Source organism: Balaenoptera acutorostrata, chromosome 17, assembly GCF_949987535.1.
Source record: "Balaenoptera acutorostrata chromosome 17, mBalAcu1.1, whole genome shotgun sequence".
NCBI lineage: Eukaryota > Metazoa > Chordata > Mammalia > Artiodactyla > Balaenopteridae > Balaenoptera > Balaenoptera acutorostrata.
Genome location: NC_080080.1, coordinates 78353223 through 78374574, shown reverse-complemented (window position 1 = coordinate 78374574; position 21352 = coordinate 78353223). Strand labels below are relative to the sequence as shown.

The 21352-nt window shown below is 46.6% G+C and overlaps 1 protein-coding gene and 1 non-coding gene across 5 annotated transcripts in view; one reads left to right on the top strand and one right to left on the bottom strand.

Annotated features, from left to right (window-relative positions):
* LYN (LYN proto-oncogene, Src family tyrosine kinase) overlaps positions 1-21352 on the top strand; it is a 110787-nt gene that overhangs the window by 20122 nt on the left and 69313 nt on the right. The window contains exon 1 of one of the 4 annotated variants that reach the window (XM_007168593.3): positions 14080-14459. The exons of 2 other annotated variants lie outside the window; for them this stretch is intronic. The gene's annotated coding sequence lies outside the window, so the exon portion shown is untranslated. Of the gene's footprint in view, positions 1-14079; positions 14460-21352 lie in introns of those variants that run through there. One more of the 4 variants, XM_007168597.3, reaches the window with a different exon arrangement.
* On the bottom strand, positions 4616-4688 carry TRNAG-UCC (transfer RNA glycine (anticodon UCC)). Its single transcript has one exon. It is a non-coding gene; the product is annotated as a tRNA-Gly (tRNA).

Genomic DNA, 21352 nt, shown 5'->3' with positions numbered 1-21352 from the left:
AATGGCAAAGGGTCAGATAATAGGCAAAGAATATACGGATCTGGTGAGTCATACAGCTGTCCTCGGCCCATTCCCTTCCTCTGTTCTTTGTGGCATTTGCAGCAATGAGTTTAAGATCATTGATGGTTAAGCCAGGGCTAAACCAGTTTATTCCCTGGGAAGCATGTCAACTATCCAGCCAGTGTTTTCACTCAGCACTTGGGTACCCCTTGCCCGATGTCTCCTGTATGGCTCCTGAATGGCTATTTGCATTTCTGAATGATAGCTCTCCAAAAAGAAGTTAAAAGTGGATAAGACTTTAACTTTTTCTTTAGAAGGGAAAATGTATTAGGATCCCTCTATTTCCTTTCATTCCTGGGGTGTCAGGTGACTCTTTAAGTAAAACCCCAGCTTTCTCTGGTCTTGATGAAGTTGGTATAAGCAGAAGTGTTCTGACATTGACTTTAGCATAAACGTTGCTGTTTAATCTCTCCGTCAGTCCTGTGCTCATTCTTGGGACCCCACAGGATCCTCTTTTGGTCCATCTTGTGGCCTGGCTGGAAACACTTCTGGGGATTTCCCTGGACCAAAAGCCCCCCAAATATGGTACCTGAAGGCTGGGTGTTGGCAGAGGTGGTGTGTCATTCTTGCTTTCTGTGGTGATGAGGGTGGAGCCGGCAGAGTCTTGTATCCATATTTTCCATGCCGATCCAGAAGGAACATGGGTCATACACTGAAATACACCCCGTTGACTGACAGTTTGGACCCGTAGCTAGTCTTGTAAGAATCTTCAGGCCGTAGAACCACAGCTGCATCCAGGACCAGCCACGAACTTGAGATCTTTCAGAGGCTGGGCTGGACGCAGCAGGAGAGGACTCCTAGCTGAGTAGCTCGTGCTAAGTCTTTGTCTAATTGCACTTCCTGGCTCAACCAAAGATAAACAGATGAGCAGAACCTAAGCCAAAAAGGGCATTAGGACCATGATTTGGGTAATAAACTACCCCAGGCTCGTAATGGACTCATTCCTAGACAAACACAGGAATGAATCTGGGGTGAGAAAAGCCAAATGAGTGAGTGATGATGTGTCATCATTTTAAAAAATGTCTCATCGCGTTTATAGGAACAGTAGAGCAGATGTTAGACGGAGCCCCTCTTGACTGTTTCTTTAATATCTTCAAGAGAACAACGTGAGCTCGTGGGGAACAGGGAAAATTACTAAGGCTCCTGTGTGCCAGACTTGTGGGGTAAAGTTGAACAAGATGTACTAAACCTCAACAAGAGAAGAATAATGAATTGAATTACAGTTGAGCCTTGAACAACATGGGTTTGAACTGCATGGCCCCACTTATACCTGGACGACCTTCAGCAGTAAATACTACAGTACTATGCCATCTGCCTTGGTTGAATCCGAGGATGTAGAAACACGGATATGGGGTCTGGCTGTAAAGTTACCGTGGGTTTTCCACTGCGAGGGAGTCAACAGTCCTAAGTCCACATTGTTCAAGGGTCAACTGTACATATGTTTTTGATCGCCAGTGTTTCATGAAATAAACAGGTTAAAATTTTTCTGCTGTTCTAAGTTTTACCTTTAAGATCAGGGGATAAATTATTTCCTAGGAAGCTGTTCTTTACTGTATGTTCTTTCTATTTCTGTGTTGATAGTCTAATCTGAATTCATTGGGTTTATTGAGACTTTCACATTTGTAAGTGATGATTAGCCTGACTATTGTTTATTTATGTAGAATTTATAGTGTTTCATCCTTTATGTAGATCTTGGGGTTTGAAACTTGAAGTAGCATTGCTTTATCAATCACAAACATTTGTTCTCTGAGTGCTGATTATAAACAATAAGGTAGAATGACTCTTGAAATAAAGGAATAAATAGTGATGGTATTGTAATAGATAAATCTGAGATAAGTATAAGTGAATTATATTTTTCATAAAATGTACCCCAAAGCTAATACTTCGTAAATACTACCATTTCCTTTACGGCTAGAGTGTAACCAAATCCAGGACTAAATAACTCTCCATTTGGGGCCATCAGGTTTATAGAACAAAACTAATGTTCACAGAAGCCTAGTTATGATAGGAAGGTCACCTTTACTGCACCAGCAAATTTTCAATAGTGGGTTCCACTCATCAGTCAGAGCCTTTTTTTCCCCCTCCGGAACATTTTTTTCTGGTTTGAGTTGGGTATGGGGTTAGGTTGGCCGTGGATAAATTCCAGCGCCACTCTGGCATAAGGGCATGGAATTGCAATGCCGCACGGGCTAGTCTGTGTCACAGCTAGCCGACAGGGCATCTGAAGTTAAACCATCTATGGTACGCCCATTGCTATGATTTCAGTTCTGGCGAGGAGTCCAGCACTTGATAAAAGGATCCCAACACTATTGGATTGTGAATTCTTTTTCGGAGCAGGGCTTTTCTAGTGGTTCTCAGCCCTGGCTGCTCACTAGAGTCAATGGGGGAGCATTTCATCCTCCCCAGGCCCAAGCTGCACCCCAACCAATGAAGTGGGGACAGTGGGGGACCCAGGCATCAGTGCTTTTTAGAGCTGTCCTCGAGACCCCACTTGTGTACCAAGGTTGAACCGTTTGACCAGATCCAGCCGTTGTGGAATCTGTGGGCTGTTAGGGGATAATGTTCAGATCGGTGAATTCGGATGGTCCATCTCAGAACGTCAGATGTCCCGAGAGACGATACGTGCCCAGAATAGCTCCCCGTCCCTTGAGGAGAGGCGACCACACTGGGCACCAGTTAGGAGGGTGGCGAGTCTCCTGGGGTTAGAGGGCCTGCCAACCCCAGTCTCCTCCCACACTTGAGAAGCATCTGGGCGGGACACCCTACCTGTTGGGAGAGCCTCACCCTCCAAAACAGCATGTCTTGGCTGTGTTGTGAGCTGTGTCGGTACACAGAGCCCCTCCTGCTCCGGTGGGGGACCTCACACTCAGGCCCGGAGCATCTCCCTTGTGCTGGGGGACCACTTACCTCTCCCCGGGACACAGAGGAGGTTTCAGGGGTCGCTCGTGACCTCTGCAGACTGAGGTTCCATCAAAGCCACCACGAGCGAGAAGGTAGTACGTGGTAGGAGCCGGGAAGTAGCGTCGTGCCGTCATAACTCGTTCAGTTGTGATTGTCCTTTTACTTTTTACATCCAGATCGACCAAAGTCTCAGAGATGGGGCACCTGTTCAGGCAGAGGGCTGGGATGGCGAGGTCTTCCCTGTGAGCCCTGGGCCAATTACCCCCGTCTCCGAGCTGCTCTTTCACCATCTGTTAGAATTCTTATCAGGACTGGTTGTGAAAGAGTATGCAAAAGTGGTTTGTTAGAAAAAGAAAAGGAAAGAAAATAAATGAGCCCCATTTAAACTCCAGCTGAGCCAGCGGTGGTAGCCCTCCGGCCTGGATGGAAGGAGTAGCCCTCCGGGAAACCAGTAGCCCTGTCCGAGGGCCGTTACCCTTTTCTCGGCATCATTCATGCTGGTTCAGTGAGCCATCACGGTCCGTTAAAAAAAAAATACTGACAATCCCAGCGTGCTGGCGAGATTGTGGGGAGACTGGAGTGGAAATGGTCCAGCCACTGCAGGAAGCCCTTCGGCGATTTCTAATAAAATTCAACATACAAATGCCTCACAGCCAAGCCTTTCTACTTCTAGGTATTTATGCAAGACAAATGAAAGCAGATGTCCACAAAAAGATGTGTACGGTGATGTATATGGCAGCTCTTTTCATAATATATACATAAAAAACAAAAACCCTAGAAATTCTCAGATATTCATTATCAGAAGAGTGGTTCAATAAATCTGGATGATATATTCATAAAATGGGACTACTTGAACCAGAAAAAGATATTTCTCCATACAACAACTGGTTGAATCTCCAAAACACTATATTAAGTGAAATAAGTCAGACAGAAAGAAATATGTACTGTCTGACTTCCTTTCTATGAAGGTCAAAAACAGTGATCATGGGGAATGGGTGACTTAGAAAGGGACACGAGGGGACTGAGATGATAGGGCCGTTTTTTTTTGTTGTTTTTTTTGTTTTTGTTTTTTGTTTTTTTCATTTTTTAAAATTTATTTATTTATTTATTTATTTATGGCTGTGTTGGGCCTTCGTTTCTGTGCGAGGGCTTTCTCCAGTTGCGGCGAGCGGGGGCTACTCTTCATTGCTGTGCGCGGGCCTCTCACTGTCGTGGCCTCTCTTGTTGCGGAGCACACGCTCCAGACGCGCAGGCTCAGTAGTTGTGGCTCACGGGCCTAGTTGCTCCGCGGCATGTGGGATCTTCCCAGACCAGGGCTCGAACCCGTGTCCCCTGCATCGGCAGGCAGATTCTCAACCACCGCGCCACCAGGGAAGCCCGATAGGGCCGTTTTGTGTCTTGTTTTTGGAAGGTGGGAATGTGGGTGGAGACATCTACCAAAACCCATCTCATACAGTACTTAAGATCTGTGCATTTCACTGTGTACACATTTTGGGGGGGTAATAATTAAAATTTATTTTTCTTGTTTGTTTTTATTGTGGCGAAATAGACCTAACACAGCATTTACCATCTTAACCATATTTATTTTTTTAATTTTTAAAAATGTTTTAATTTTTCTTTTTTTGGCCGCTCCGCGCTGCGTGTAAGATCTCAGTTCCCTGACCAGGGATCGAACCCGAGCCCTCGGCAGTGGAAGTGCAGAGTCCTAACCACTGGACCACCAGGGAATTCCCTCTTAGCCATTGTTAAGTGTTCTGTGGCATTAAGAACATTCACACTGTTCTGCAACCATCATCACCATTCATCTCCAGAACATTCTGTATGCATTTTGCCTCAATAAGAAAAGCAAAGTAAAAACACTGTCCCGTATGCATGAGGCGTTGGCCTCATGCATACGGGAAGCCAGCCTGGGCACGCAGGACCGTCTGCTTCCCTCTGCGGCCCCGAAGCGCACGGCACACACCTCGGCTGGGCACCTGTCCCATCAGAGTCAGTGTCGATTTGCCTGCTTCTCCCACTGGCCCCGAGCTCCCAAGGATGGAGATGGTCCTGCTCATCACCCTCCCCTGGCATCCATGTGAGGAAGGCTTTCGTGCACGTGTGCTGAACACCAAGTGGTCCCCATGTCAGGACTCAGCCTGGTCCATTTCCAAGCTTTTCTCAAAGAAAATAGGTGCCTGTATCTTTCACAACTCTATCTGTTAGATGGTTAAAGAAACCATGTGAGCATTTAGAATCTTGAAATGGGGAGCATTTTGCACGACTTCCTGGAACGATTGCTTCTAGTTAGCGTGTGTGTTTGTGTGTCTTCTTTCTTCTTGCTGGAGTCAGCTCATGGGTTCTCCCACCCAACACGGGGCCTTAGGCACTTCCCTACCTCCTGTGTCCTGTGGTTTCCTGGCCCGCCTTCAAATTGCTGATCTAAACAACCCAAAGGGCCTGGATGACCACTGCCAATATTCTACTCCTCTAGCAGCCCGGAAGAGTCCAAACGAAAACTTCAGGTTTTTCTTCTTCAGAAACTCCAACAATTGCCAGGAATCAAGAGGATTACAAAATAACAGGAGGGGTCGTCATACGCCACAGTGTGAGGACCCACTGCCTCGCTTTTCAGCCGTGCCGCAGACGGTCCGCAGCAGCTCCTTCTCCCTCTCCTAAGCCCGAAAGCCAGAAATAGAGTCGTATGTGATAAGGGCTTCCATTCCCGGACAGCTGAACAATTTGTACCATTTCGAAATTCCATATTCCTGTTTAGACTCAGTTATCAATATATGTTCAGCATTTCACCCATGGTCTCAAGTTGCATGCATTTTCTTCACAATAAGGCGACGAGCTTACACCAAAAAGAGGGTTTTGCTTAAGGCTGAAGAGTCCCTGCTTTCAACCTACCTTGTAATTTTCATCTTGTTGCTTTTTATAGCATTCATATCAACACCTTGGTCTTTTGGCTTTCCACTAAATTTTTTTTTTAATTACCAGTTTAAAATACAATGAGGGCTTCCCTGGTGGCGCAGTGGTTGAGAATCTGCCTGCTAATGCAGGGGACACGGGTTCGAGCCCTGGTCTGGGAAGATCCCACATGCCACGGAGCAGCTGGGCCCGTGAGCCACAACTACTGAGCCTGCGCGTCTGGAGCCTGTGCCCCGCAACGGGAGGGGCCGCAATAGTGAAAGGCCCGCGCACCGCGATGAAGAGCGGTCCCTGCACCGCGATGAAGAGTGGCCCCCACTTGCCGCAACTAGAGAAAGCCCTCGCACGAACCGAAGACCCAACACAGCCAAAAATAAATAAATAAATAAATAAAGTAGCTATAAAAAAAAAAATTAAAAAAAAAAAATACAATGAAACGCTCAAGTAACGCACTGCACCGGGCACTGACTGAGACAGGGCTCCTGGTGACTGAACTTGGAGGGGCAAGCAGCAACACCGTGCAACTGTGCATTCGCTGTTTGAAGGGGGAAAGTCTGAGTCTGGGGCAGGAAAGGTTGTTTAGGGATGTCAACATATTATTATGAAAGTTGAACATGCCGAAGTGAAGACTGCTTAGAATGTAAGGAAATCTCATTTCACAGGCGGGAAACTCATTCATTCGTTCATCAGCAATAGGTCTTAGAGGGACGGTTCAATGCCAGGTTCAGGTCTAAGTGCCCTGGAGACAGTGAACAAGAGGCAGGCTCTGCTCTGAGGTGCGGGCGTTGCCAGTCAGGACAAAGAGACCATACACCAGTAACCGCTTCCAGGTTGGATGAAGGGCTTTGCGGAAAGTTTAAGTACTGCGATGGAGGGCGCACGGGGGTCGGGGGGTGCTGCTTTGGCTAGGTTGCCAGGGGAGTGTGGGGTTTCCAGGCTGTGATGAGGAGAGTGGGAGACACCCAGCGGGGGAGGGCTCGAGGCTGAGGAGACAGCAAGTGCAAAGGACCTGAGGTGGGGATGAGCTTGGGTGTCTGCAGAGAAGAAAGAGGTTTCTGATGGCCAAAGCATGAGGGTGAGAGAGGGTAAACAGGCAGGCAGAGGGCCTTTCCAACCTCTCCTGCCTTCTCCAGCCAAGGGCCCTGAAGCCCTCGGTAAAGAACTTAAATCTTATTTCCGAACAAAGCTGTGGAAGGACTTTAATCAACAGATAAAGATTTGGCCCTGTAGGGAATGCGGGGGCAGATAGGGTCACCAGATTTAGCAAATAAAAATACAGAATGCCAGATTAAACTTAAATTTCAGGTATGTAATGAATGAATTTTTAGTATATCTCATGCAATATTGGGGACATACTTATATTAAAAAATGATTTGCCATTTCCGTGAAATGCCAGTGTAACTGGGTGTCCTGCATTTTCTCTGGCAGTGAGATGCCATGGTGGCGGAGCTGAGGGGGTGAGACTGGGGACGGGCGGTGGATGGCCACGGGGAGACTTCGCTGATGAGCTGGATCTGGGGAGTGAGCCAAAGAGGAACCTGGGGTGACTTCTGGGTTTCCAACCTCAACACCTGGGGGTTCCTTTACTGGGCTGGAGAAGATGAGGGAGGGGAGCATGTGCGTTGTGAGGCTGACAAGCCTTATTTAAGGGCACGTAAACAGGAAGACGTGGACGTTTCTTGGATTGTCCCCCGTCCAGGCCCACCCCTCCAGCCGTCTCCCCTCCCCCTCCCCTGTTCTCTGCTCCAATGGAAGAGAGAGAAGCAATTCAGGACACAGTGTGACTGGGACAAGCTATTTTCTAGATGAATATTTAGACCCCAGCTAAGCTGCTGCTAAGAGAAACAGTGGAAGAAAGAAATGTACTTCCTAGGAATTGGACTAAAGAATATTTCTATTTCATTATGTAACAGATTTCTGTGTGCCTCCTTTTTTTTTTTAATTTATTTATTTAGGCTGCATTGGGTCTTCGTTGCTGTGTGCGGGCTTTCTCTAGTTGTGGTGAGCAGGGGCTATTCTTTGTTGTAGGTTGCAGAGCACGGGCTCTAGGCGCGCGGGCTTCAGTAGTTGTGATGTATGCCTCTTTTGCAATGTGTCTTTAAGGATCCATCGATAGGCATAATGAAACAAGACAATTTTTGCAATGAAGTGGTTATGTGGGCGACCAAGGACAGCCGAGATAAACCGGACACAAAAGTGTCTTTGTCACAACTTTTATAAAACCCAACATTACAATTAGACCCAACATTACAATTATAAGATCCAACATTACAATTAAGTGCATGGCTGCACTTAAGTATTTTCTGACATTTTAGCCTAAATAAGAAATTCTATCATTATGAGGGAAAAACAAGAGTATGCGAGCTGTGATATTGCATTTCCTGATTAAAAAGATACATCTTTAAAAAAATGGACAACAAGTATTATAATTTCTTTTAAAGCAGCCCTTGTAAAAAGTTCATTCACCTTGACTTTATTCTTATACAGGAAGAAGCCACTTGACTAGATAAGTATTTTGATTACAGAGGGTTTGGCTGTAAAGTGGCCTCATATCCAGAGAATGTTTTGCAAAAATCAAAACTGGACCCATCCCATGACTTTTTCTTTTTCTCCATCCCTTCTATTTAAATCTTTTAATAAAGCATTTTACCAAAAATTCACATTAAGATACGAATAGTCAATAGAGTTTACTATGTTGCTCTCTTTCCAAAGCGGCTCACATTTTAGTGGGGGGCAAAATGTGCCCGTAGTCAAAATCAGTAAAAGAATTACCTGTACTGTTTGCTACAAACGCCCACACTCTCCATGTGGATTCGGATTCAGAGGTCTGCCTAGAGCAGGGCCCAAGAATCTGTATTTTTAACAAATATCTCAGTCATTCTTGTGAACTAGCAAATCTGGAAAACACTGGCTTGAGTGAAAGAATTAAAACATAGTCGTTGGGACTTCCCTGGTGGCGCAGTGGTTAAGAATCTGCCTGCCAATGCAGGGGACACGGGTTCGAGCCCTGGTCCGGGAAGATCCCACATGCCACGGAGCAACTAAGCCCGTGCGCCACAACTACTGAGCCTGCGCTCTAGAGCCCACGAGCCACAACTACTGAGCCCACTTGCCACAACTACTGAAGCCTGCGCACCTAGAGCCCGTGCTCCACAACAAAGAGTAGCCCCCGCTCGCTGCAACTGGAGAAAGCCTGCATGCAGCAACGAAGACCCAACACAGCCAAAAATAAATTAATTAATTAATTATAAAAAAAAATAATTGTTGAATTGCAACTGTCTTGAAGGTGTGAGTGAAAGAGCCTTTTGAGAGGCTGAAGGGGAAATAATTGGACATAAATGATTGAATTAGTTAAATCGTTCATCAAAGTTTGTTGAGTGTTTGCTGATGGGCTTGGCAGCGTCCTGGGCACTGAGGGTGCTACGTGGATAAGATGTGAGGCTGGAGGGATGGGCAGTTCTGCCTGGCAGCTCAGGACAGCTTTCCACACAGGACGCGGGATTTGAAATGGTTCATTTGAAACAAGAAGAAGGAGGCTGCTTATGGGGCGGGCGGAGGGGGGAGGGCGGGGGTTATTCCAGGAAGAAGCAGGTGCGATGGTTCGGAGGAGGATGGAGGCCTCAGCGTTGGGTTTCCGTGGGGCTGGTCCACAGGGTGTGTCGGGGTGATGCAAGCGGCTTATGAAACCCGGGACATAGGTTGTCGTGAAGGGCGATTCTTGCCCAGCCCTGTCCTGTGAGGAACAAGGAAACGGGGGGGACAGCTGTCGTTGTTTTTGGAAAGGTAACTGGAAATAGCAGCGTGCAGCGTGGCGGATGGTGTGTGTGTGAGTGCGAGTGTGTGTGTACTTGAGTGTGAGTCTGCGTGAGCATGTGTGTGTGTGTGTGTGTGTGAGGGGGTGGCGGGAGAATGGTAAAGGGAAAGCAAGAGGAAGGAAAGCCAGGTTGGAGAGGTTTTTTATTTTAATCTTTTTCTTTATTTTTGGCCGTACCACACAGCATGAGGGAGCTTAGTTCCCCGACCGGGGATCGAACCCGTGTCCCCTGCAGCGGAAGCGCAGAGTCCTAACCACTGGACCGCCAGGGAAGCCCCTGGAGAGTTTTAAATTCAGCTCTGTTGGTAGTGTAGGGTTCTGAGGTAAGGCGGGGGGTCCAGGCCCTAACTCTGAGGGGCTCGGGGACACTGAGTGTGTCCTCAGGAGGCCAGCCTCTGCTCCCTAGAAGCGTTTTATGTGTTAACGTGAAACCTGCTGGGATGACCCCACACCTTAGGGGGCAGATGTTCCCTTCAAGTGACAGTGGAGAAGAAAAAGCAAGAATGCTCCTGTTTCCACGTGTGAGAGTGTCGGGCCCCTTTGGGGCTCAGAGAGGGAGGGACCATGTGCGTGGGTCAGGCCGACCAGCAGCCTTGACTGGGCCCTGCTGAGACCGTCTGCAGGCGTCCAGCTACCAGGCCAAGCCCTGGGGCCCTGGGGCCTCCGTTCCAGAATTTTACTGGGAATCCAGACAGCAATCTCTGTGGAGGCTGTGCTCCTTGGACCTCTTTCCCGCCAGCCTCCCTCTCCCCTCCCAGACATGAGAAAACACCATCTCAGAACAAAATCCAGAAGACTTACCTACTTGGTAAAGGAAGGAAGATCAAGGCAGTTGCTGTTTTGTCTTTTTCACCCCCTGACCTTGTTCCTTTTGTTTGTAACAAAGGAGCTGTTTCAAACAGACGCAGAGAAGGTGAACAGCGGCAGTGGATTCGTGTCGGGGGGTCCAGGGCCTCTGGACTTGGAGGGGCTCTCAGCCCTCTGTGTGCCTGAGGTTTCTCCTGCTTTGAATTGGGATAATTGAATGACGTCCAAATAGACAGGGAGTAGAGATGGGTTTGTTAATTAGATGAAAAGATCCATTTTATAATTCGTATATTAAACATGGGTTGACTGAGGCTGTACCTTGTCTTAAAGCCTAATCTGTTATCTGTTCTTCCTTTTGAAAATGTGTCTTTTCATTTCAATTTCCATCACAGTGCATTGCGGCTGTCCAAGATCTCTGAATTCTAGAATTGGATGCTGCTTGCTTTCCACTGCAACTCTTACCATTCTTTGCCTGATCTTTTACGATTTTGTTCCGCCGTTCCAGACATCCTCAAGCCTCTGGTTAGAAATGCCAATCCCCTCCCCCCCCCCCCCCAACTGCCCAGATCTGCAGAATCAGACCCTCTGTGGGTGGAACCAGCGACCTGAGGTTGAGCAAACCCTCTAGCAATTCTTACACCTGCTGAAGTTCCGGAACCACTGATTCACTAGTCCAACCTCCTTGTTTTATAGACGAGACAGTGATGCCTGAGGTCCAGCTGGGAGCTGGCCTTTCTAAGCCGTTGCCAGGAGATGCTGAGCTTGCTGGCCTAGATGACTTCTTCAGTCGTCTCCAGCTCAGAAATGTTGACTCTGTCTTCTTCTGTAAAGCATCAGGAGGGCACTTGTAACATTTCTTGAGTAGATGTTTGTATCCGCCCATTTCTGCCCTGAACAGGTGCATTCTGTAATCGCTCTTTCCTGCCCCTGCCCTCTGCCAGCTTCACCCCACCCACTAAGGATCCCTCTACCTGCCAGTATCCGACAGCCGGTCTCACCCGCTCCCAGAGGCCGCCATTCTGGGCGGGCAGTGGGGCACGGCGGTCCTCGCTTTCACCGTGTGCGCTCAGATGTGGACTCTTAGGATTTTTTGGGCAAATGGTGCTTACCCGAAAGCGAGCAGGTCAACTCTGGCTCCGTTGTTTACTGCCTCTGTCACCTTGGAAAAGTTACTTTACCTGCCTAAGCCTCAACGTTCTCATCTGTTAAATGGAGATGATAGTATATGCAGGATTGTCCTAAGTACTGAATGAAAGAGTCCACGTAAAGTGCTTGACACAGTACCAGGTACACAGTGAGAGTTAAATAGACGTTAGCTATTTAAAACCAGTAGATTAGAACTGATGAGGCTGTGTTTCCCATCATATGCTCTTTTCTCATTTAAACATCGTGCTTCTCAGGAGAAACTTTCTGCTGCTTCTGGACATTATCAGATTACTTTGGGTGATTTTGAAAGATTTATGCCTGATTTCCAAACATGACACCACTCAGGAAGGCGTGGGCAGAGTGTAGATCATAAAGCAATGGAGCTGTGCATTTACATCAGAGGGCAGCGGTGTAGACACTTACCCTGGAACAATGGTTCCAAATGGGTGTCCTGCCTTTGATGTGATTCCTGAGCACCAGATGTGAAGGAAGACATAAATCCCTCATTGTGTGCTGAATGTCACGATGCCCCACCCCTGAGAGACGAGCACACACTGACCTCTATCTGGCTCTAAACTAGAGATGTGGAGATGGTAACACTGTGCGTGCGTGTGTGTGTGTGTGTGTGTGTGTGTGTGTGTGTACAGACAGAAAAATAAAAGACCAGGTTTTGGTAATTTGGGGTGATGACTGAGGTCAGGGAGAGTCATGATTTGAAAATGCTCTTTAAATGTTTCTACACAGTGCAGACACTAATAATATTTTATCAGACTTGTGAAGTTGAGGGAATGTGGGAGGGGGAGATGGTGCTAATGAGCTGGTGACATGAACTGAAGAAAGAAGGGAAGAAAAGAGTTCCCCGAGTATGTGCACCCTGGGGAATTAGCCTACACATACCCCAGGACTAATCCCCTCGGCTCCTTGGGGAGAGGCCCATGTCTGGCAGGTATTTGTGCCTCCTATGTCTCTCCCACATTAGATTCAACAAGTGACAATGACCCCAGATGCATAGATGCACAGAATTTGAGCTGGAAGAGGTGGGTGTTTAGTTTGACCCCCATGATATACAAGTGAGGAGATGGAGGTCCAGGCAAGGTAAAGGAACACTTTTGGGATACTCAGTGGTCTAGGCTGTAATAAATTCCCCCAGATTTCCTGATGTGAAGTTCCACGTTTGTCAACTATGACTCCATGCATAAGATGAATTTAAACTAAATAACCTGCGGCATTAGTAGAAATTCTTTGGGTTTCCATGGAAACCTCCTCTGGCTCTAGTAAGCAGAAAGGGGGAAGTATTGGAAGGAAGCTGAGGTATTGCACAAAAGTGCCCCAAGGTGAAGGAAGGGCTGAGTAAGCAAGTCTGCAGTGGGAAGCAGCCAGGGTGCTTGGGGGACGTGGCACCTCGCCGACCTCCTGCCTCTGATGCTGGGTCAGCCCAGCCCACCGCCCACTCCGTCTCTGATCCGCACGCGGGAGTCCGCGGGGCCGTTCCCTTCCACGGGGTCCTCAGCTTAAGCATGTTCGCAACAAAGACCTGCTCACCCACTATCCCGTCCCTCGCGCTTCTGCTACCCTGCTTTTTCTGCATCGCACTCACCACTACCTAAAAGTTTTAGAGTTACTTGTTCGCCTGTGGAGACTTTAAAATACTGTCGCCCATACCTGACCCCCAGAGATCCTGATTTAAATGGTCTGGGGTAGAGCCGGGGCATTTCCCCTAAAAGCCCCCATGGTGTTCTAATGCGCAGCTCAGGTTAGGAATCGTGGCCTCATAAATACATTGATGGACCAAACACAGGACATACTGCATTCGCCAGCGCAACTGAAAATACGTTTAAAAGAATTAAGAGGGACAAATGCAGAAAGGATTCTTTGGGAAGAATCAGGCAGTTGTGGGTAACTGCGCATAAGTGCTGCTGACAAGAGCCCTCGCAGAGTGGGTGCCCTGGGGACCAGCTCAGCTCCCCCTTCACTGGCCCTGGGGGTAGGGGGCAGTGGCCTCCGTTTGCAAGTGAGTGCACTGAGAGGCAGAGGGAAAAGAAAGTGTGATTTCTGTCTCTTTAGGGAATTGAGATATCATTTAGTGTTTGCACTTTTAGCGGTTTGGTGAGAGGGGGCAAACAGAAATATGAGTGATCTGTTAATATAGTATTTTTCATCACAATAATGGTGTAGAACAGGCTTCACTGGGGAGAACAGAAAGCCCCCCTTGTGTCGGGGTGGTTTGGAAACAGACTGCTCTTAACAGGGAGGGAATGGACCATGGGACTGTGGGTTCTTGCAGAAAGAATCTGTAATCCTTTTGGGTTTGACCATTAGGCAAATCGAGCTTCCTGGTTTCAGAAAGAGAAAACACACCCAAAAGAGAAAAACCCAGGCCCGTGGGAACAAGAAACTTCCTCCTCCTGGGGCTGCTTGAAAGGCCTAATGTGCCGGTCCTGACCCTCCTGCTCAGCGTGAGGCTGGTTGGAGGGCATCCCGGAGGTGGAGGGGTGATGGGCAGAGAACGGCCACCTTGCAGGAGGAACTCAGGACACAGTGGTTGCCGTGACGGGCTTGGGCCTCGGCTCTGAAGGCGCCGAAGCTGGATAGAGGCGGCTTTATCCTTTGGTGTAAGCCTGGGGAGTGGAGAACCCAGGACTGAGTTGGGCTCCAGCTCTTTGCTCCTTTGTTCCCTTGGTCCTTCAGCCTAACACGCCTTGAGGCCCAAAATAGAATTCTTCGGGTTTTTACTCTCTCGGTGACAAAATCAGAGAAAAGACTCAAAGCCAACTGAAAAAGAAAGAGCTGCAGATACGGAACTCGTTTGCCTGCCAAGTAGGTGAGTGAGGCTGTAAAGACAGTTAAAGAATTGAGCGGACTCATTGAGGGGAGCCCAGTGTGAGATGGGGAGAGGTCTGAAATCTGGACCACTTCCATTTCAGTAACGGGAACAGAGGGCTGGGATGGAGGTGGAGGTGGGGTTCCTTAGAGGTCTGCTGCAGTGCTGTGGAAACGGCGGTGCTTTAGTTGCAGTGGAATCCACACTCCTCAGCTACATGTATAGAGCTAAAGCCTCCTTAGCAATTTTTATTTAGCAATTTTTTTGTGTGCCAAAAGTCACATGAGCCTTTTCTTCACTTACATGCGATAGTGTCACTATAATCTGGCTCTCCCTGTTTTGGGGGACAGGGAGGGAAAACGGGAAGTAACCGATTGTTCACTTTTTTGAGGTGGGGCATTTAACTTAGGCTCTTGCGTTTAATCCTCACAATAACCCTTGAAGGAGGAGTGTTATCTACATTGTACAGATGAGTAGAATGAAGGTTTTTTTTTTAAACAGATTGTCCCATTGGTGCTAGATTTCTTTTTTATTTATTTATTTATTTTTGGCTGCATTGGGTCTTCGTTGCGGTGGGTGGGCTTCTCATTGCGGTGGCCTCTCTTGTTGCGGAGCACGGGTTCTAGGCACGTGGGCTTCAGTAGTTGTGGCTCACGGGCTTAGCTGCTCCGTGGCATGTGGGATCTTCCCAGACCAGGGCTCGAACCCGTGACCATGTGTTGGCAGGCGGATTCTTAACCACTGCGCCACCAGGGAAGTCCCAAGTAGAATGACGTTTAATTAAGTAACTTGCTGATGTTTATATGGCTCTTAATAAATGCAGGAACCAGATTGGACCCACATTTCCTCATCCTAAAGTGCTGGGCTCCTTCATTTTGGGCAAAATTATTAAGTAGAGACTTCAGCCCAAATTCTTTAAATGGTGGCAGACTCTCAGTGAATGGGGACATCTTGGCGGCTGTCATGGTCTAGGTATGTCTGAAACTAAAGCAGTTTGGGGAACTAACATTTTCTGATCATCTGTTATAAACCAGAGAGGTTGTGGCTAGTAAAAGAATGGGATCTGCGTACAGAACTGCTTCTGACCGCAAACTGTAGTCCATGGGGTTTCCAAGTTCAACTTTAATTCAACGAAGGTGTTTTGCTGCATCATGGTGACCAGGTAGGGGCACTGTGTGTGTCTCGGCGGTGGAAGCAGGGTGAGAGGCAGAGCAGATATAGTATCTCAAGGAGTTTACAGTCTCCATGGAGGAGAGAGCCGCCCACATATTAACAAGAGCCAACGCAAGAGTTACAGAACCACGTGAAACAGGACCGTCAGAGGCGTCCTGGGGCTTGTGGCGACGTTGCAAATCGATTATGGAGAGAAGTAATCTGGGAGAGAAGGATGTAGACCAGACTCGGTTTGAATGCGGCTTTAGAGGGTCAGTGGGATTTGCCTAAACGGGGAAAGCAGGATGGTGCTGCCACGTCAATAAATACACGTTTCTGTCCTGGACACGGTCGGTGTCGAGGCGGAGTGGAGCCGGGCTGTGAGGGGCAAGTTGAGTATTTGAGATCTTATCCTGTTGGCAATAGGAGAGGTGTTGGTAGCAGAACTCCAGGTGGTGGTATAGTAGTGATAATAATGTCTAACACTTCTTGAGCATTTATTCTACTGGGCATTCCATGCGATGATGAACACGTATAGCGCATTTCCAAGCACCAAGCACCGTTCTCTGGGCTGGCAATACCACAGGGCACAGACCTGTCAAAAATCTCTACTTTCACGGGGCTTGCAGTCCTGCAAGGAGAGACAGACAGATGATAAAATAGGTCTTGTAATCTACATTCATGTCATGTAAATATGGAGAGGTGGGAAGGGAGGCGGTGAGTGAGAGGACATCTCAATTTTGAAGCTTGGCTCTGAGTACACGTATGTATTCACTCATTTAATCAGGGAAATAGTAGAAGGCAGTCTGAAGGATTCTGAATATCAATGATATGATGAAATGATAATTCACAAACTTGAGCAAAGAGTAGGGAAAAGACCGATGCCACAGAGGCCGGCTAGGAGGTGACCACACCACCCAGAACAGCTGTACTTAAAGCGGACCTTTGAGTCATTAATATCATTCATATCATAAAGTAGAGAAAGAAGACCAGTGTAGGGGAAAACTGGCAGAATGACACTGTTTGTCTGGTCCATGCATTTCCCTAAGTCTAGAAACCCAGCATGGTTACATTGTGAAGACGACAGGACTTCATGGAGACCTGACTCCAGAGGATAACATGGGACCTGGATGTCACAGAGATGACAGAGCTTTTGAGCCTGGGTGATGAGGGTGGTGAGAAAAATGAGAAATCTGCACTAAGAATAATGGAAATTCAACGGAAGAGCCATCATGCTGTCCAGGTGGTGTAGAATTTTCCGAAAGTGACCAGGGGCAACCTCTCGTGTCAGCACTTCCTGGGAATCGGTGGTTTCTCCTCAGAGCAGGGCAGGCGACGTGAAGGGCAGCCCGCCCCGCCCCCCTTCCCCCCCAGGTGCACCCGCAGGGGCCGCACCCTGTGCTCTTGCAGCCTGGCAGCTCCAGCTGACAGCACCCACCTGCCCTGTGCTCTCCTGGTGCTCGTCCCTTTTTAAAGGTACAGGCTCATAGGTTCCCAAAGCCCCTTGGTTCACAGCCAGTGAAAATTACATTCACAGTGACTTTCTCACAGCAATCCTACAGCAGAAGAGGCACCACAGGGTTCCAGTGACTAGGGAGGTGGGTCCAAACCGCTTCATCTGCATTTGTTGTAACAACGTAGTACCCTTTGAAAAAAATGATACACACCCACCGAAAGCAAAAACAGAACAGTTGTCTGTTCTCCCACATGGACATGACTGAGGGGGTGTGTGTACCTGTGCCACACGCCCTCTCAACTCTTGGGATCTTAGTTGGATCCCACCATCCTCACTTCCTGACCCAGTTTTATCTTCATGGGATAGCTGCTTTTTATCGCAGCAACCCCAGAGAATCTGCTTTCAGGCAGATGTGAGCGGGTGAAAGGGGCGCAGCACAATCTAAGGTAGAACTAGTAGTTCTCGCAGTGTCCAGCAGAGGCTCTTGTGTTTCCCTTGAAAATGTGAAATATCCCCAGGAACGCTGGGAGTTCGCCGCGGCGCCCTGGGGTGCCTCGGCACACCGTTTGGGAACCACGGTGTAGGCCTGTTCTCTGCCTTCTCTTTCTTCTCCTCCAGCTTATGACACTTCTGGGCCGCACCTATCTTAAGAAAGTAACTGTGGACCCAGCCCTGGCCTCAGTTTCCTCTTTTGCACTTTTAAACTCCTGGAGTGAGTGTACAGTGATCCTCTCTGCCGGTGTCCGGGATCTTACACTACTCTTGGTAAGTCAGGGCTTTGTCCTCAAGCTTATTAGTCCAGGGAATGGTTTCCAATCCTCTCTCTTCCTTACTTCTTTTGTTTAAAGAAGTCTTGGCCCCCGTGACCTCTGGTCTCCCAGGTTAGAGTCGTTGCCTGGCTTTTAGTCATCACACTTTACCACAAGCTCGGGGGGTAAGAGTGGGAGCCAGGCCACGGGAAGGAAGGGCCTTCTGTGCCTTTGTCTCCCTGGACGCCCCTGAACTCCAGCCCAGCCCCGTGGGGATGATGCGATGCCTCCCCCACTGCATCGGAGGGAAGTGAGGCGGCCCTGCCATCCAGGCAGCAGGACAGAAACTGCACCTTTGGGGCCGCTGGCCTCCCAGTTCATGCAGAGTCTACGAGGCCACACTGCATTGAGATGGCTGGCGTAAGTAACTGGCTGTGTTTCATGTTTAATTCAACCACTGTATTTTTCATTCATTAATTAGTTAATTAATGTATGGCCGCACCATGCGGCATGTGGGATCTTAGTTCCCTCACCAGGGACCGAACCCTTGCCCCCTGCAGTGGAAGCACGGAGTCCTAACCACTGGACCCCCAGGGAAGTCCCCCTTTTTTTTTTTTCTTTTCAACCACTATATTTTTATGAAAGTAAAACAGTGTAGCTTGTCATAGACGTGTTGGCAATGGAGAGGGAGAAGAATAAAAACTGACCATAGAAGTGTGAAAGTGTTTTTATTTTACCTTTGATTTAATTTTAAAAAAAATTTCTAAAGATTAGTTTCTTTTATTGTAATAAGCAAGTGTTTTTAATTTGTAATTTAAAAACCTATCACATATCATAACACTGTAGTGATTCTCCCCCCATTTTGATTTAATTTGATTTCCATGTTCCTTTCTAAACTCTTTTCTACATATGTGATCACAATGTAGGTTAAATTTTAACCTCGCTTTGTTAAAAAATTACATTATAAACATTTTTTAAAAATTTAGTCACAGAATTCTTTTAGCCATCCTTAAAAATGAGTGCGTATCACTTTCAAGGTGATACTTGCACATAATTTAAAAAGCAAAACAACTAAAAAGCTTTAACACGAAACCTCAGACACCTACCCCTCCTTCCTAGCGTCCCTGATCCTGTTTTACTCTCCAGATCCAGCCACTTTCTTATCCTCAATTTCAGTGGCTCTACAATAGTCCCTTGAATGGTACCATATAGTTTACGCATCTGCCACCCATCCTATTTTTACTTAATCGACCTACTGAACTACTGGTTGACAGCGGTGCTTCTGCAGGATTACTAATTTCTGATAAAATCCTGTTCACTATGCAAATATGTGTGCGTACTCAAGGCTGCATTATCAGATGGTCTCTGCCTGCCGTTTTTTATGTCTAAATCAGTCGTATCTTGCATTTATCGTAAATGGCTACAGGCATATTGTTAGGAATACCACTTTATTATTAAACATTAATAGAACTTCTACCTCTTGCCAGTTATTTTTCCAAGCTAAAATTGTAGACGTTTGGGAATTCAGTCAAGAAGATTGAATGAAATTCGATTGTGTTTTACATCACAATGATTAAGGCAGAGCAGGTAACAGCCTGCCCTTGATCATTGTAAAGAATATTGGTTGCCTGGAAGGGGCACATTAGAAGCTGTGTACAACTTTTCTCAGCAGAAATATTTTAAGGCAATAGTCTTTTCAAAACTGGTGATACGTTTTTCTGAAATACTCACTCAAAAGTATGTGGCTTGATGCCTATTCTATCACAATATACTTTAAAAAAAATTAATAGACTTTATTTTTCAGGGCAGCTTTAGGTTTCCAGAAACACTGAGTGGAAAGTACAGAGGGTTTTCCATGTAGTACTCACCACCTCCTCGGTTTCCCTTAATTATTAACATCTTGCATAGTGTGATACATTTGTTACAATTGATGAGCCAGTATTAATACATTATGCTGAACGAAAGTCCACTGTTTTCATTGGGTTCACTCTTGGGGCTGTACATTCTGTGGGTTTTGGCAAAGGTATGATGACATGTGTCCACTATTACGGTGTCATATAGTTCAGTACCCTCAAAATCCCCTGTGCTGCACCCATTCAGCCCTCCCTCTCCCTCAGCTGCTGGCAACCACTGAACTTTTAACTGTTTCCATAGTGTTGCCTTTTCCAGAATGTCATAGAGTTGGAATCGTACAGTATGTAGCTTTTTCATATTGGCTTCTTTCATTTAGCAATACGCATTTAAGTTTTCTCCATGTCTTTTTATGGCTTGATAGCTCACTTCTTTTTATTGATAAATAATATTCTATTGTCTGGATGGACCACAGTTTGTTTCTCCAGTCACCCACCGAAAGATGTTTTGGTAGCTTCCAAGTTTTGGCAATTGTGAATAAAGCTGCTATAAGCACCCGTGGGCAGGTTTTGGTGCGAACCGAAGTTTTCAGTTCATTTGGGTAAACACCAAGTAGTAGAATTACTGAGTCATATGTTAAGAGTATATTTAGTTTTGTAAGAAACTGCCAAGCTGTTTTCTGAAATGGCTGCACCATTTTTTGTTCCTTTTGTTCTACCTCTTCCGCAGCCTTGGGTGGTGTCAGTGTTTGGCATCTTTGTCACTCTCATAGGTGCGTGGTGGTATCTCATTGTTTTAATCTGCATCCCCCTCGTGACATATGATGTGGAGCACCTTTCATAGGCTTATTTGCCATTTCTCTGTCTTTGGCGAGGTGTCTTTTCAGATCTCATGCTCATTTTTTGATTGGGTTGTTTGTTTTTGTATTACTGAGTTTTAAGAATTCTTTGTGTTATTTTTGGACACTAGTCCTTTGTGTTTTGAAAAGATCTTCTCCCAGTCTGTGGCTTGTCTTTTAATTTTCTTAACAGTGTCTTTTGCAGAGCAGAAGTTTTTAATTTTAATGAAGTTCAATTTATCAATTTTTTTCTTCTATGGCTCATGCTTTTGGTTTTGTATCTAAAAAGTCATCGCCAAACCCAAGGTCATCTAGATTATCTCCTATGTTATCTTCTAGGAGTTTTATAGTTTTGCATTTGTACATTTAGTTCTGTTATGCATTTTGAGTTAATTTTTGTAAAAGATGTAAGATCTGGGTCTAGATTAATTTTTCTTTTTGCATGTGGATGTCCAGTTTTTCCAGCCAGTACTTGTTGAAAAGGCTGTCATTTCTCCGTTGAATTGCCCTTCTCCTTTGTGAAAGATCAATTGACTATATTTCTGGACTCTTTATTCTGTTTACTGTACTTTTAAATGAGGGTTTATTTTTGTTACCTTCAGTGAAAATAAAATCTGTTAGTAACTAATCTTGGTTTGACTTCCTTGAGTCTTAGTTTCTTCATAAGAGGGGGTGGGTAGAATAGATCATTCTTACTGTTTCTTCTAGCTTTATCTCATGGGACTAGTTTGTCTGTATTTAAGTATAGCGTCAGGGTGATGATTTTCTCATAGAAAGTTTCTGGGTCTAGTCCAACAAACACCAGGTCTGTGTGCGTGTGTCTTTGTGAGTCTGTATCTTTCTGTGT